Genomic DNA, 18662 nt, shown 5'->3' on the forward strand with positions numbered 1-18662 from the left:
TGAGTGAGTGAAATCTTCCACAGCGCTGGTTTCCAGTTTATTATTAATGCTGTGAAGACGGAGCACTGTACATTCTGTTAACTATCAGGCTGGTTTATGGACTGACCTTTGACTCCAAACACCTGATAGATACACTTCCGTCTGATGCAACTACTACTACTCTTACAAATACTACAACTTATTAATGCTGATAACGATACGGCAGCTCTTCTCACCATCTTACTTCATCTCCCACTGTCACAACTCTTACTACAATACTGTATTGCTACTTCTGCTTCTACTAATACCACTACTTCTACTTCTACCATCATTTTACTTGTGCTGTTAGTACTACTCGTTGTTCTACTGCTGTTATTACTACTACTAATACCAGAATGACTGTTACTAGTTCTACTACCCCCCCCTGCTTCTACTGCTACTATTACCAGTACTACTACCACTTGTTTTAGTACTATTTGCCTGAGTACTACTACAACTAACACTACTACTACCTGTATGATTAATACTACTACTGCTACTTGTATCAGTACTAATACCACCAACATAACTACTACTTGCACTGCACTTACTACTAAAACTATTGCTAGGACTACTACTGCTACAACTAGTATTAATGCCGCTACTTCTATTACCTGTACTACCATTACTATAACTCCTGCTGCTTACTGACCTCTGCAGGGGACTTCCATGTTGGCTTTCTCCCTCTGTACAGGGAAATGATCAAAGAGTGAATGACCAAACCATCTCATCTGAGTGCAAATGAAAAGTAGCCCCCGATACATATTTAAGAGTAAATGGCATGAAGTCGCTGTTATGAATCTTCCTCAGCTGGAGGTGAAGTGTCAGCAGCTGAAAATAAAGAGGTCTTTCTTCTCTGACACATTATGCAACATCATTATGTCTTTATACCCCGAACTGCTCCACAAAATCGTTTTGGCTTTGTGATCTTGTGACACACTGTGTCAGTTACACACATTCCACTGCAGAGAGTTTTCCATGATGATGGGAAAAGTTTGGGAATATAAACAGATCCACAAAGCTGCACCACTGTCATACAGGAAATACATTTTTAATGATATGCAGCCATTTTTTTTGGTAAAGGCTCTTTAATTCCTCTTTTTCATTGATTTAGACACAAGTGTTGAAAATGTGGTTTCTCTTCTGAGTCTGTGTATTTTGTGTGACAGTTGCAGTTCAGACGCAATGGACAGAATACTCTGATTTTCTTTCACTTTGTTATTCAAAGAATTTAATTGCCTTAAGTACTTTGCATTGATTTCAGTCTTGACAGTTGGTGCAGTGTCCAAATGGAAGCATGAGATTAACTTTTTTTAAAATTCAGCAATAAAAAAAACCACTGTCACATCCAGCTCCTGAGTCAGGTCCTGTTTGTCTGTTTGTTCCCTGATACCAGTTTAGTTAGTTTCCTGTTTTATTTTGAAATTACTAACCCCTTTGTCTTTTTTGTAGATTCACTTCCTGCCCTCCTTTGTTTCCTGCCTCAGTGATTACCTGCCCTGCCCCTAATGTGTTGCACCTGTGTCTAATTGTTTCCCTGCCTCCTAGTGTATTTAAGTCTTGGTCTCTCTTTTGTTCTCTGCCAGATCGTCTTTGTCTGTATGGTTGTACGTTTCAGCATTTGTTCTATGAGTTACTCCCTGTGTGATTTGACCTGGTTTGTTCTCCTTGCGGTTTTTGCCTTTGCCTGACGATTTTGATACCTCTGCCTGATTTTGGACTGCCATTCTGTGTACCGACCCTGTTTGGATTAAAGACCAGTTTTTGCCTCTTATTCCTGTGTACTCAAGTCGTGCATTTGAGTCCCTGTCTGAGCCCTCCCTCCTAGACAACCACCATAACTTTAAACACAGACACTTCTTATGGCATCAACAAACCCACATTCATTTTCTCCGAGACACAGCCCTAGTGTTTGCAGGCATTGCTTCTTCAGGGCACATGTGACAACGAACACAACACGCACACGCACGCAAGCACACACACACACACAGTTATCCACACGCTTGGCAGAAAAGAAAATAATAATTAAAAGGGCGACACATTCATGAGTGAAAGCACACTTCTGTTGATTCTCTCACTCCCTGTTCTTCATAATCTCACTGTCACATACACACACTGTGCATTCCGCTGCCCTCAGTCACACATGAGTACGTTTGTTTGTGTGTGTGTCTTTCTGTGTACGAGCCTTTGTTTGGGGCTTAAGCTCGACTAGCAGATCTAAGACGGATCAGGAAACTGGAGCGGGGGCAAGGGGTGCAGCAGGGGACGTGGTCTGAACACCGGTGCCCCGTTACCCCCATCCACATGTACACACACACACAGAAAATAAACATGTATGTGCAACATTTGCTATGCTGTGGGTGACCCCAGTGGAGCAAGGTCGGGTCTGGAATTAAGGGAGTGGTCTGTGGCCAGACTGGTTAAAGAGGTTTGGGTTGTAAAGGTCAACAAGGGCGTGTCCAAAGGTAAGAAAAGTGAATGGAAACTGAAACAAGCGGGCTAGCACCAAAACTACTCCTCCCACTACGGCTACTACAATCGTAGTCCTTTAAGTCTTTCCATTATTACAACTCTGTTGTTTTATTAGACCGACCCCTGCTACTACTGCAGCAGCCACAACTCCAGCTTCTGCAGCTGCTGTGAATAATGCTGACTTTGTCATGTGGCGGCTCACAAGTACATTGAGAGCCAATTCTGAGAAGTTTAAGAAACAAGGGTTTCACTGTAACAGAGCTTGGATCTGAGTGATTTCACTGAGTACTGTATAATGCATAAATGAGCAGCCCTTGTCTGCAAGCCCACAACAATGCCACTTAGCAAGCCAGTATGGGAATGTGCGTGCATGCGTGCATGTGCATGTGTGTTGAGGTGTGGTTTAAAACAAACGCAGGTGGAATTTATCAGAATACACCTATGCAGAAAATGATATGAAGTGTGGATGTCTGGACTTTTTCTGAGCCACTTCTGTTTTGCTGTCGTAGCTGTAAGTTAACTGATGGTGTCTTCCATAGAGAAAAGCAGCAAGTAAGAGACATCCTGTCACATTATCAATAAAGGAAACCACATAGGTTTCTTAAGAAACAGGAAGATTAGAAATGGTCATATGATCACATAGTCACATTTCCCCAGATGTATGCTAATTGTATGTAATCTATATTGTACCTGTTAGCTCCTGTTTCTAAACTGTTTGTTTGGAGCACTTTATTAAATCTCTGGAGCACTGACTCATTTAGTCGTCAGGTGAGAATGATGCCGTCTAAACTCCTCTGTCTGCATCAAAATATCCTGAAAATACAAGCAGAGGTTTGTTTCCTGGTCACACTCCAGGAAACAGGTGCAAAAATAAAGAGACAGGTGATATTCAAGAACTGGCAGTTCCTCATGCTTGAAGCACTGTGTGCAAAAGGAAATAGTGACTATACAGCTGGTGTCATTAACAGTAAGATTTATGTAAACTGGAGAAATGACAGGTTATCCAACTCAACAATGAGTTATTTGTGAGTGCTTGTGATTTTATTTTAAAGGGAAAGTGATGTTTAGAAATTATACTTATTCACTTCCTGATGAGAAGACTGATATCACTCTTTTGTCTGTTGGATAAATATGGGCAATTACCCTAGCATAAACACTGTAATGAAGAGGCGAGCTAACTCCCTGTAAAACCTTGTTTTTATGATTTGCTGTTTGTACTGTAACTGTAACTTCTTAATTTTTACTTTTGGACCCAATATTTGCACCCTATCACCCCAGAGCCAGAAACCTCCTCTCTATTTCTTATGCAAGTCCACTGCCCACTGACTAAATGAATACCTTTCAGGACATCACATTTAACTGTGCCAGTCTCCCACCAAGCCCCTCTCCTGTGTCTAGGTCAGGCCAGATCACTAACACCCCCACCCACCCATACCTATTAACTTTTCATTTTCCCTGACTTTAGACAAGGGATTTTCTTGCTCCTCAACCTTACTCACCCCGTCCCCACTGTGCGTGTTCTTGGAACAGTTAACCTCTGAGGAGGATCTTTATTACAGTATAGACGGATGACTTTTTTTTTTTTTTTTCCCAGGAGGAGCTCACATGATCAGCCATGTTTTATTAGGAAAATAAAGGTCATTGGGTTTTTCTCCACTGGCTCTAGGTCTGAACGAAAAGTTAATGTCAAGATCTGCAGGGGTCAAATGTGTGAGGGGTAACTCATTTATGATCTTACAGTTTCTACCCCAGGACTACTGAATTTTCTTTGAAAACTTACTTTGATCTTACATTCCTTACTTTGTGTGTAGGTGTGTTTGCACACCTTTAAGCGTGTGTGGCTGCGCCCTTTTTTCGATGGGCATCGGGTGCGTGAATGCAGCCGCCATTTGACTTTGGCGACACAAAAGAGGCTAGTGGCCATCAGACTGAAAAGAAAACAAGTCACCAAAGAGGAAGTGAGTTATCTTTTGGAAACCTTGTCGCTCACATACACACACATTCACACAGAGGCATAGTTGATCCTGATCGGACGTGAGGCCTGCGACAGGATCAGGGTCACTACGTAAACACTCCTTAGCTAAACACGACCTCCTAACACAGTGGGAAAACCCACAGAATCCAACAACCATCAGTGAAGTCTCTTCACAGTTTGGACTGTGCTCCAGTAGATTTGCCTTAAGTTTAGTTTTCCATACAGGTTCTCATTGGTGGATTATGTGGGGGAAGCCAGTCATGTCTTTGTTGCTGGGCTAATGACTCTGGCTACAACCATACTGGTTTTTGGTTAAGGAAAACAAAGACCAAATTCAAAACCAGGATCAAATTGATTGTAAATTGATTGACAGAATGTTTCCCTCCACTCCTTTGAATTAAAGCCTACCTAGACACCTAGCTAGTGTATCTACACCAAATGTCCGAGTAGGGTGCCAAGTTAGACCCACAGGGTAAAATCTCGCTCCAGCTTTCTACATGAGTTATTAAATTCAGCTTTCCAATGTCTAGATGTGCCGGAGCATCTCTTGATTCGGCAGCATTACCTTAGTAATCCTCTTAGTGGTGGGAAAGTGGTTTAGCGGGCGCATTCTTTTTGACAAGAGCACAAATGGGGGGATCACGTTAGCCTTAGGGGCCCCGGAGGGGAGGGCAGGCCGCTCGTCTCGCTCTCCAAAAACTTTCCACCCGGGATGGACCTCCGTCAGCTCCTGTGAACCCGCTGACTCCCTGTCCACCTCCGTTGCCCACGCTGTGGGATGTGCCCTTTATCACAATGAGAGACAGAGAATGAAACACAGACACAGGGAAGAGAAATGTGTCAGAGGTCATGCTAGACCAACGCTAACTATCGAACTTATTTCTTTGCTCGTCAGCTTCACGAAATTTGGATAATTTTCACATCACTGCAGATAAAAATATTATTTTCTGTCATTAATGGCAGCAGGTGACTAGAGGAGTCATTAGTGAATTAGTTGCACGAGTCGTCTGGAAAATCTGCATAAGAAATATGAGATATACAGGTGGTGGTGCTAATTCTCCATTAGTTTCCCGTTAAATAATTTTGCGTTTAAGTAACACACTATCTCCATTGTTTCCATTGTACTGCATTTTGCATTTTCTACTTTTGCCAAGTGTTTTTGCGATAGTTGAGTTTTTCACTTTTCCATATTTTTCAGTGTTTCCACATTGTTCTCTCTTTCTGATACATGCCTTTTCAGAAATGCTGCTCCATTTTAATCAGAACACATTGTTTCATACGTAATGTAACACAATACACTGATGTTTTTTTGTGTTTAGATTATAACTGAAACCTGGGTATTCACTTCAGCAACGCAAGTGCTTTTGGCCGGACATAGAAGGAAAACTGTGAAGTCCGTTATCTCAGTTTGACTGCCCACACGGCTCCAGCTGTTTGGCTTTGTGGGGCAGTACATGTGTGTTTGTGTATTTGTGTGCGATAGTGTAGCTCTTAAAACATGAATCGAGTCCAAATGTCTCACACTACCAGCAGGGAGAAAAAAGAAGAAGAAAGGGCATATACAGGTAATTCGGTTCACAGCGCAGGGTAAAGTTAGGCCACTGGAATTAGTGGACTGATTTTGAGAGGATTAGGAGGATATCTACACACACACACACACACACACACACACACACACACACACACACACACACACACACACACACACACACACAACACAAGACAGTTTAAAACTTCTGTGATGATTGTTACTGAAAAGCTGGAATCTGTAGCACTGACACACAGTTTCACACTGACAGACTTGTGACTGTCATTCGCCTTCCTTTAGCCTGCAGGCCTTATCATCTCTGATGTTTTAGCCGACTGCTCACATTTCTAGCAGTATGTAACCCACATCTCTGTCAGCCATGTTGAATAGAGAGTAACAAAACCCAATACCCTATTGATATATATTGAATATGATTGTAACAGCAATGACAGTTTATTGATGTTGTTGTTGTATATTTTGGAGAATTGAAAGACAGTGTTGATTTTGCTGTGGACGATCTTGCTCTTTAATAAAGTGAACCATAAAGTCCTCAATTGTTTTCTTACATGCTGGTTTGGAGATGAATTAGCTGCACAGAGAGAAACAAAGTACACAATCAGGTTAGTATCTCTCTGCTTGTCTCGGTATGGTAATGTCCCTTCAACACAGGAAGCGTAATGAAATACTTTGGCCATGACAGTTTCCTGTCTACAGTTTGCACTAAAGAGGACACAGGGTCCTGATGCCAGGAAGAGGCGTTGCCAAGCGTGATCTACTGTAAGACTGTTCCAGGAACCTCCATAAATAGTCAGTTTTGTAATGTAATTCTTGAAAATTGACTCTTAAAGTGGTAGTCTCTAACTTTTGGGCCACTGCAGTCATAAAAATAAATCTTTAATTTGTGTTTATGTCAGGACAGCTGGTATAAAACTTGGGATTTGGGGTCTTAGGACTCATAGTACTGATTCTGGTGGCCTGTATGAGCAACTTCTCATCACTTTTTTCCAACCACAACACAAGAACAGAAAGCCATTTCAAGACAGGGTGATTTAAAGTGACTATAAATAGGATTTGACATCGTGTCCTACTTCTTCACCTCACTCATAATATCTGAATAAATACCAGATCCTGACAAAGAAATCTGATGTAACGATGAAGGGTTATTAGGAAAGTTTTTGATGATGATGTCGACATGGCAAGCAAACAAGCAAACATGTCAAGGTGAGGATGAGGATCATGTGAAGAAATCACTTATTAAATGTTTTCACTTCAAAACAGTGGTGTCTAACTCTGACCCAAATGGGGAGCAGCCTAGCACTGTCCATAGGTAACACAATTCCCCTACTACCTCTAATAATGTTTGTTTAATCTGTACAAAAAAATGTTTGGTGTTTGGTGGATATTTAACAATTTATTTTCTATTTATTCATTGACTTTTTTAAAAATCTATTTTAGTTTTTGAACTGAGCCAGGTTAGCCGTTTCCCCTCCTCCTTCCTGTTTCAAGCTAACATTAAGCAGTCACATTGTGTGTACGCAAAAGTTTGGCTACAGAAAAAACGACAAGAAGTAGCCATGAAAAGTGTATTCAGTTTTAAAAAGGCCACTTGTTTTGAAACTTGACTGTGTCTCTTCCGTTGTTTTAACGACCCAGATGTGTGAATAAGTGGCATCATTTATGTGCAGCAGAGCTATTCTTGGAAATGACTTTCTAACTGTGGCGAGTCAACCACAGTTTGTTGTGCATGTGTGTTACTATGAGTGCAGATATTTCGCAGTGCAGTGCGACACAGTACAAATGATTGATTGATTTCTAGTGTGTCCGCTAACCTGTGCGCTTCCATGTACAGGCCTGCTATGTTGACTGGAGACATGATTTAACCTGACACTGGAGTTGTGTTATGTTATGTAAGTTTTTATTTATTTTTTTATTTTTGGTGCAAATAGAAAAATCAGTTTTGATTATGAGAGTCAGGTATCACATCAAGTGCTTCTTAAATCACTTCTAAACCCCTAAATGTTTGCTGTGACTGGTTTTTTTTTGCATCGTGGTTGTGCCATTACAAAGAAATAAGAACACATTTCCTCTGTCTCACTTTCCATTTTTACCACAACCACAGTCAAACAGCCTAAACAAAGGTCCAACTGAGTTGTTGGCAATGGTCAAATATGTTTCTGTGATGACCCTTTTCATCCATCTTTCCTCATCGGATCATAAATGGTTTCACTGGCAGGCAGGGTTTGGTACCACTGACCCGCTGTGACCCACATGGCTGCTCAGACCTTTCTCAAACCAACCTGAGACTCTTTCTGTAATGAGGCCATCCCACCGACACACGAACACTCGCACGTACATGCACATTCACATACCTTCCTACATACTAGACAGTGACCCACTTTTCTTCAAGGAAATGATACCGATTGATGCTGTTGTTGACTCAACTGTTGCTCTGGTTTGAGTGATTGAGTTTGAGGCTTTTTGCTTTCCGCTCCCAACCTTTTAAAGACAAAAAATATATGTTCCAAGTTCCAAACATGCGTGTGCCCATGTGTTAATTGTGCATTTGTGTTGGTGATTTCCATCTTAAAAGGGACAAATGTTTAATTTCAGTTAATGTGTCTTTTCACCTGTGTTTAATATCCCATCTTGAGATTAATGAATGTTGTTTCTTTATTGAACATATGTTTCTTTTAGGCTGCAAACCTTTTTTTTTTTTTTTTTTTAATTTTCATTTAGCTCAACAAAACTTTCCAATGCAATCAGTGCCCATTAGTGGTGACACCTGTCAGTGACTGCAGCTGTGCAAGGGAGGAGCTTAAGTGATATATTGGCCTGATTTCTGCCTGAACAAAGGGCTCTTACTCTATGAAGGTCTGCTAGGACTGAACTGTTAGTTTGGGGGAAAGATTTCTACATTTTATGAGTGACAAAGGACAGTTTAGTCCAAAATGTGTGTCATTCTACAGCTTGAGAACACAGTTTGCTGCTGTGTTGACAGAGATCATGAAGCACCAACTCTCACATGGCTGAAGCCACAATGAAGCTGCCTCAAACTTTTTTTTCTCTTTTTTTTGTAATCTTCAAACAGAGATGTAGTATGACACAGATTTGTCCCCCACTGATTGACATCTCTCTTTATTGACTGAGCCAAAAAGATTATTTACTTTTCTTGTCTTAAACTTGCATGAGGTGTGATACAGCCCAACTCCAAACATTTCTTCCATTATCTTCATCTGTATAGTGTTGCTTAAGCTACCTTGCTGTTGCATAACTCGAACGTGGGGACTGACCCTGCTGCTCGAGATCTTGATGAAACTTGTTACGCATCTTGATTTTACAAAGTTCAGGAAAATAAAAACATTGTTTCCTGGAGGACACGTTTGACACTATGAGGAGTTGTGAATCTTTTCTGTCAGAGTACAATGAATCACTCATCATTCATTTTCATGGTGTTGACCTCCTGCTGTAGCCTTGTGGGTAAACAAGCAGCAAACACAGAAAGCGTTTAGTTTTTTTTAAAGGTGCATTTAATCATTTTTATCACTTGACTATCTGAGAATAATAATCCTCTCTGCACAAAGGGCAAAATGTACAGAACTCCAGTGTTTGCACCCAAACAGGCCTCTAGGTAAAAATGTTGCAAACACTCAGAGGCTCACAGGCCTAAGCCTTCCTTTGTATACATAACAGCATTTACAGAATAAGTCAGATTCAAAAGAATGGTATTTTAATGAAAGATTAACTTTTGGTCAAGCATTTTAACCCTTCTGATCACTCAGTATCTTTACTGCACACTGTTGGTAAATGCTGCTGTTTGTGGGGTGGAGAACGTACCACAATGTAAAAATGAAACAAAAGCTTCCGTGTTGGAGCACTTAAAATACATCGCATGAGGAAACTGTTCACAGAGACTGCTTAACGGGAATCTGAATTTACTCAAGGAAATAGATCACTGTTAATGGGAATGTGATAATTAATATTAGATATCAAAAGAAGGAACTGAGACAAGTTAAATCTGAAAAAAACATTCAATAAGATTTAAAAATGTAGATGACACAGCACTCTGAGAGCATCTTGCTTGCTTTGGAGTCTTGCCACATCTAACGAAATGAGGCCAACAGCTGCCACCAGTGCCTTCCCCATTTGCCTGGTTATTTATCGCTGGTTGTCTAGCTTGTGTTGTCTGTCTGCAGACAGTCAGAAACATTTAATTTCGGAAACAAAATTCAAATTCAAATTTTCTTCCCATAAAATCAACGGCATGGCTGGATTCTTGCTTCATTTTTCAGATTTGTTTAATGGCACGTTGTGTCGCTTACATATTGTAGAGTAAGTTTTATAAATACGTCCATTCAACTGTTTTTTTCTGTGACGTACAGGCCATGAACGAACAGCGGAACTCAGTTCTATTGTCCATTATTTACATCCTGCGGAAGCTTACTCACTCTTTCAAATTCAATATTTAACCTGTTTGAATGCAAACACCTGGGAAATGCAGTGTGATCAGGTGACATTCTCTTGCTTTATACTTTCACAAGGCTCACCTGAACGCTCCATTATGCACATGTACCCTGACACACTGGATAATGGGATACTGAAAGGAGCTTGTGTCCTGCATATTCAGGCCAAAGGTTATTGCATTTCCCAGCTGCATCTGAAGGAGTCTTTAAAGTGCAACAGGCCTTGTGTTTTGCTGAAATACATATTGAACCAGGCGTTGGCAGGCTACTCTGAGACAGGCCTACGAACTAAACAGTTTAAACTTTTGACCGGTCCTTCAGTTTACTACTTCTGCACTTTTAAATCAAAAGCAGAAGAATAATTGCAGACTGTTGTTTGCTGAGGGGAAAAGGACACTGGAGACAGCTCATGTAAATTTATATTTGGGCACACAACCATCAACACAACAGTACCACACACACCCCAGTGAAAAGCTCTTCTGTTCAGTGTGCACTTTGTGTCTGATGAGTTTCTGGGTGAAATCCTCTGCTGAGGAGGAAATTATGTATTATGTTTTGTATCATGTGTCACATTTTGGAATAAACAGAAGATGAGCAGGCCACCATGGATGACTGGACAAAAAGAGACTTAGCCAGTATTATACAGTTTCAACTGACAAGTGATCTCTTGGAAATGTAGCGCAGAAATGCTGAAGTGCACTTGGCTCCAAATGTGTCACCAAAACAAACAAACGTTAAGACGCTGAGCAGTATGAATACAGCAGTGTCCATTGTTCTCCGGTCTATTCGCTCGGTTATCCTTTTCTCACACACTCGCATCAGCTCGGTGATTCCGGCAAATTCTGCTCAGTCATGCTCAGTTATGAAGGGATTAAATCACCTGAAGGAAATACAGCACCTGGACAGGAACATCTAAAAACACATGGAGGGTGAGAGCAGAGAAAACAAAGGCTCCAGCTGAACAAACACAACTTCAGAACTAGTTATTATTGACTCTACAGTTGTTCATAATTAAGTCGTACCTTTGTGTGGTGCCAGAGGTCCTTTTTGTTTCAATAAAGCATCATCAGAGAGTCGGCCGCTCCATGGATTTACATTATGAATTCCATAGTGACCCTGTCTGAGACTGTTGACCCTGCTTGTACAATACCTTACATATTTGCTCCTGGCTGCGACCGTCTCTTTCATGAGAATAACATGAAGCTAAGCCTTTTTAAATGACAAGTGTATGTTCTGACAAAATCCCCTCTGTTTTGGAATTTTTAAAGATATTGTTTTTGCATCAGAAGGGTTTAGTATAGTGTCTGTTCTCTTGCTGCCACACATTTTTAAGTTATCCAGCGATGTCTGGATTTGCTTCATAAGATCATGTAGGCTCATGTAAGTCTTGAAAACGGGGCACCTAGAGCTGCGTAGGAAAGCTCTCCTGCTCCTCACGAAAATAGATCACTGCTTGGCAAAAAAAAAAAAAAAGGCAATCTTAATATAATTTTTCAAAAGGATGTGTAAAACCTAAACCTAACACTGAATCTTAAAAACTTCAGTTTTCTTCAAAAGATTGTGTGGTATGATTCAAAGCTTCACAACAACAATGGCTGCCAGTTTTAAGTGTGTCGCAACTCCCAGCAACACCCAGCAGTGATGTCAGGATGTAGTAACACACCCAAAAGTAAACGTCCACATCACAGCAACAAGTTGAAGAGTTCAGCTATGCTGATAATGTCACCATGACTTTATTATTATCATTAGAACTGTGACTATAAAATTACATTGTGAGTAAAAATCCTGCATTGCAAAGTTTATTTATGTGAAAGTACACACTGTGAAACACATGGCTCCTGAGAGTGTCGTATTTTATGATTGGATTACTGTTACTGATGCATTGATATGCAGCCATTTTCTTTACTCTTGCCGTCTTGGGAACTGCATTAACAGCAGTAACACTATACACTGTAGTCGAGCCATGTCCTGCTTCAGATACTATTTTCACATTTGAATGTTTGTAACTTTGCCAAGACTGGGTGGTGCTGCCACATCGGGCATCAGAAAGAGAGTGAGAGCAGGCTTTGAATTGAAACCTACCCAACACTATCTGCGCCCGCCTGATTATCTAAATTCCACCCATCAGCACATCCGTGAAAGATGAAAAGATAAATCTGAAACATTCAACTGGTATTTCATGTTTTCACATGTCGATGGAGGATAAAAACAAAAGAACACACAACACAACCCCATCCTTGTTCTAGTGTCAGCAACTTATCTCAGTACATTTCTCCACATTCAGTCTAGGAGTTCTGGTATTTCCTAATATTATTTGGATCTAGTCAAATGAAAAAAAAAAAAAATTCCTCAGCTGTGACTTTTTGAACTGAGCTGCAGAAATATCTTTTCCAACAAGGATCATTTCCAGCACGAGATGACTTATCATTGTTTGGCTGTCACTGTGGATTGTAAACTTTCAATTAAGTACACAGTGAGTCACAAATGTACGGACACTCTGGGATCTTATCTTATCCAGAGGAAGCAGTTGTATGTATGCCATTACTCTAACAGTTATCGTGAAAACAACAGTCAGTCCCATAAAGGTGGTGATAAACCACTGGAGATAAAACAGCACTGGTCAGATGCATTTGTTGTGACACTGGAGCCTCGAATAATCGAGAGAGTTCCTCCACTCAATAAATAAATGATTAATGATTTTTACTAAGAAATAAAACACTGTACATGACCCTGATTTGTCCCTGAACCAAAGGTAAATGTTTCAGTCACTCCGTCAGGTGAAACCATAAAGGAACAGGATCTCATCATACTGTACATAAGTTCGCTATGTCTCACATGGACATATGAAACTGTGGGGGTGGACCTCAGTGTTTGCAAACATAGTAAATGTTCTGCATTTTCTTGGAAAGGGTGTGATATCCACAGCTTTGCCTACTATGTTTTTTGTTTTTTTTTGGTTCCCCCTCAAATACAATCCTCTCTGCAAATAAAATGGATTTATTTTCCGACACTGTAGGAGAACACAGATATGGTGAAAGCAGAGAAGGTCCTTGTTTGGATTTGATCCCAGGCCGGTCTATCTGCAGCAGTGCATCCACAGGCTGAGGGACTTTAATGCAACATCATCTCTGCACATGGAATGAACCCTAAAATCTGCCTCATGGTGCAGCATCATGTTAAACGTAGCATTACAGCATTCAGTTATGGTGGAAGTGTATTGTTTGGCTGTGTAATGCAGAGTTTAGTTTGTCCTCCAGTAGCTAAACAATCATCCCATTTATGTCCCATTCTACTGACAAGAGTCACCTTTGAGGAATGTTGGAGCTTTGTATCTTTGCTGCTTTGACACACCCCTGACCTGCTGCACTGTTACACTCTTATATCATGTGCTGAGTTGTCCCAAAGGCTCCTGAGAGGTCAGAATCAAGACCACCCTCTGCATGTCCTCGGCTGGCACGGCTGCCCTCTCGCACCAGAATGCGGTTTCTATCACCGTGTCGCCATCTTTGCCACCGCCGGTGTGTCATGCAGCACCTTCCAGTAAAACACACCAAACCAAACAGCCAGCTCTGATCTCTGACACTCAGAGAGCCTGAGGAGCTGCCAAGTACCTGCAGAGGAGGTGACCTGAATACCACCCTGTACACAATGTAGTGTCCAACACAACAGAAATGTTGTTTATGTATAATACAATATTTTGTAAGCAAGAAAGCTGTTCTTTAGGCCATATAGACAACTGGAACAATGATAACTAGCTAAAGATATAAATGAATAAATTATAAAAGAAAAAACTAAAAGAAAAAGAACTGTTCAACGGTCTGCTATTTTTTTTTTTTTTTAAAAGGAAACTGTACAAAAGCCTGCAAAGGACCACAAAAATATAAATGTGTTTTCATGATAGTAATGAATCAAATGAAGGGTGTGTGCTGAAAGCTGATAGGATCCTGGAGGTCACATGGTCACATCATCACACACACATGCACACCCTGTGCTTATGGGAACATGACGACAACACTGTATGTTTTACGTGTCTGTGTTTACTGAACGTGTGCATGGTTGTTTGAGTGTGTGTGTGTGGGTGTGACGTCTGTCACATGTGACCCTTTTATTGTATTAATGGATGCGGGCCGCTGCTCTCAGAGGAGCCGCCAGCCTCCAACCAGCAGCTAGCTGAGCTTATGTAATGTTTAAAGCAGACACATTTCAAACACAACACCAGCCCAACAACACACACACACGCACAAATACACTCAAAATCATTTCCTCTAAATTGCAAATCCAATTCATTCTGGGTTATTACATTTTAGTCAAGTCGTTCAGTGGTGTTGACATTAATGGGCATTCAGCTGATGCTCTCGTTCAGAGAGAGCAGGGCTGGTTTTGACTCCACTCTGCTGTAATGGAGATTGAATCTGTGTTACACAACAGCCTGTAAACCAGAATCCTACACCTAAGCTTGTTCACAATGGTGTGTGCCAGAAATGTCCTTTGTCACCCATAGTGTCATGACTTTCACAAGGACATCCAGTGGAGAGGATTGATTTTTAACAAGCTCATGATTATATCTCTGCTTTTATAATTTCTTAGAGGTGTTACAATACTCATCCATTTTTTCCTACATGTCGACTTCCTTTAAATTAGGTGTGTGTGTTTCCTCTACAGTACAGATGATGCAACAGTGCAGATGATGCAGCTTGGGTGGTGTCAGAAATACTTAGGTTGCAAGTGGCTGAAATTAGTACGTGTGCTCACCCTTAGAGACATGGTGAGGAGCTCGTAAAACCGAAGTCACCGGATCAGGATCCCTCCCAGATGCTTCAGTCTGTAGGTATCCCTGATATGTCTGACTTGGAGAAGGAGGGTAGATCCAGACCACATATACAGTCTGTCTTTGGACACCAGGATGCGACTGTTCTGCTTAGTCTGCTGCCACATGACCTACATCTGCAGAACTGTCCAAAAACTGATCAATGACAGATGGAGCAGCCTGTCTAACCATTAGACTGGGGCATCGTTTTTAAAGCTGCTCTGATCAATATTTTTATATTAACAACAAATCAGTTGACGATGCATAATGTGAAAGGGGTCTCTTAGCAGTTCGACTCAGCATTTCAGGGCTGTTTTCCTGAATGTTTTGGTTCACTCTCATCTGTGCTGTTTCCACCAGCAGCAAAAAGCCACTGTATGTTACCTGTCCAGTAACAACGTCCAAAATTTGTCACAAGACAGTGTTTGTTTTTTGCTGCGTGGTTTTCTTATTGTAATTTGAAAAGAAAAATCAAGCTAATCTGATCTTACTTAAAGTTTTCCAACACTATCTGTGTGGCCAGTCACACAAAACCTCTGTGGATTGGTGCCGCTGGCGGCTTTTTCCCACACAGATAGTAAGTTATTAACGGTGGCCGTATTCCTGGAATTTACCCCACTGTACGGAACAGTACAGTTAATCCTCATAAAAAGAAGATGGGGGAGGAGGGGGATTGCAGGGAGAGAAGGGGGTGTGGGGTTGCAGAGTTGTAAAGGCAAAGAGGAAAGAGGAGGGAGAAAGGAAGGAGTTTAGTAAAGGGAGAAAGAGAAGAGACAAACGTCCGGAAGAGAAGAGAATAGCAGAGAACTGGGGAATCATGAAGAATTGAAACAGAGGAGGAAGAAGAAGAAGGGTGCAGGAATAAAAGTGGGTTGTACAGAACAACATGTCTAAACTCACAAACGACAAGTCAGTTGGTTCTCATCACGTTCGTGGGAAGGTGATGTCTTGTGGATTTCTTGATTAATTAAATTATTGAACTGCGCTCTGCATCTGAACGTCTTTGTAGCTTTAAATGTGACATTCAGAAACACTAAACTGGCTTTTTCTGGCTGTTTACACTGTTTAGGAAAGCCCATTGTTCTTTTACACTCATGAAGTTCTAATAGTTGCATTCATAATGCTTAAGTTATGTCCTTTGTGTCTGTGAGTCACACTTGGGTTGAACACATCCTGCATCCTGTGTAAGGAATCGGTTTAGTATTTCTTTGTGGCTGACGAATATAGTTTTTGAATCAGGTATTCAGTCATGCATCAGAGCCCTCCCATCTGCCACTGCAAACAGGATAAATCAACTGACTAACAACACAGAAGGTTCCTGGGAAATGACAACAGTGGTGGAAAAAAAGACTTTCTCTCTGGGGATCTCATCTGTATGGTCAATTGGATAATAAATTGTGTGCACAGATCTATAGCTGTGAGGAAAATCCTTGAGCGATACATACTGACTGATGGCTGTTTGTAGCGAGGCAGAGTAAAGGAGAAAAGGCGAGACAGAAAATACAAAAGGTCGAACAGAAATGTGTAAAAGATGTCCCGAGCATGGAGGAGAGCGCTTACAGCTCAGCAAGGTGAAGAGAGGATACAGCAGGTTATCACCCAAAGGTCGAAGCTCGAGGTGTTGTATAACCAGATTTACAACGAAACCATGTGGTAGAATGTGACCTGCATCCTGATCTGGTGATGCTGTGCATGCTCCCTCTGTGTCTTTCTCCCTTGTCAACACACAGAAATCAATAACATGCTCTCACCTGAGTCTTTGACATACACTGCCAAAACCTCAGGGGAGCCATGAAAATGATGCCAAAGGAGGTTAAACAATCACCGCACTGGTCTCCAGTAACATGGTATTTTAACTGGAAATTATTGCACATTAGAAACACACTGTGCAGTTTCATTGTATTGAACAAAAGATGGAAAAGCACAGTTGAAATGTTTTCCAACCGGTGTGATTGTTTTATTTGGATACAAATCATGTTCCTGTGAAAACTGACAGTCGCTGGTGTCCTGAACATGAGACCCAGATGAGATTTAACCAAACATTTTGTCAGTGGGCATTATTTGACCTTGACCTTAGAGAGTGCACAGTGCTTTACTCAGACTTTAGAGATGACAGATCCTCAAGGATCCTCAAGGATCCTCAAGGATCTGTCATCTGCTTGTCTTTCTGGACTTTGGATGGTGTCATTTATCTGTTTTTTTAGGCTGTAATGTTCTATGGAACACACAAGTTTTGTGTGTGAAAAAAAGGATTTTATTTTATAAATTAAATCAACAGTGCAGGTGATATAATGAAAAAGCCACAAATCACCCACTTACACACAATATGCAAGTCCTTGAATGTATCCCACAGCTTATCATGTCCAGCTTGATTTTTGACCTGGAGTTATGTATTTGGAATGAACTGCAAAGGTTACCTAATTCCTTTTCCCCGCCCCTCGTTTTAACTGTCTGGGAACATTGCAAGCTGGTGTTACATGTCAACACTAGATGTTAGCTAGACAGGAACAGGAGGATCTATTTAATTTCTGGAGGCCTAATATCATCTGATCGTTATGCCAGAAATATGGCTTTGACCGTTACATTGTGAGATGCCAGTCTGGACAGAAGTGTGTTATGTAAGCCCTGGAATGACAAAAAGCTTTTTTTATATAGTGTTTGAATGTGGAAACTCATACACATATTAAAAACTGGACTTGATAATAGTATTCAATACTGTCTATTTCTACTGTTTATAAGCTTTTTCAAAATAAAGACCACAAAGAAGTACAAAAACCAAACTTTTTCATTTCACATTTTTATTGGTCACCATAATAAAAGAGCATCACTGATAAAAAAAAAAAAAAAAAGAAGAAGAAAATAAAACATCCCCCTTGTTTGGGTAAAATTACAAATCTGAATGTTCAGCCTGATCCACAGGAAGCAGACACACTGTGAACAGCAGAAACACTGAGCCAGTGCTTCTCCGTGGCTGAGGTTCCATAGAAAAATAAGGCAGGTGGTTCTGTACAACTCTCTAAACACTGTCAACATTAGCTGGGGATTTACAAATCCACAAGACGACTTCTCATCTAGGCCAGCACAATATACAACAGCATTGTACATCTTGGCTCAATTATGCAAAAGAGGTGAATAGATTTAAATTTATCTAAAACTACAATGAAAAATTCATACAGACCGAATACCTGAGATACTAAAGGGGGTAGAGGTGTGGTGTTGGGAGCATTCTGTCAAAAACCTGCTACCTCTCGTCTTTCTTTGTAAGAAGAGCCTTTTAAAAAGATGAAACCCAACCTGAGGAAAAGAGGAATAGCTTGCATGGGCTACCGCTGAGCAGAATAACTTGCTGACGGCAGGAGGCTAATGAAGTTGCAGCCAAACATTTGTAAAATGAATTTAGAA

The sequence above is a fragment of the Toxotes jaculatrix genome, chromosome 22 (assembly GCF_017976425.1).
Source record: "Toxotes jaculatrix isolate fToxJac2 chromosome 22, fToxJac2.pri, whole genome shotgun sequence".
Classification (NCBI taxonomy): domain Eukaryota; kingdom Metazoa; phylum Chordata; class Actinopteri; family Toxotidae; genus Toxotes; species Toxotes jaculatrix.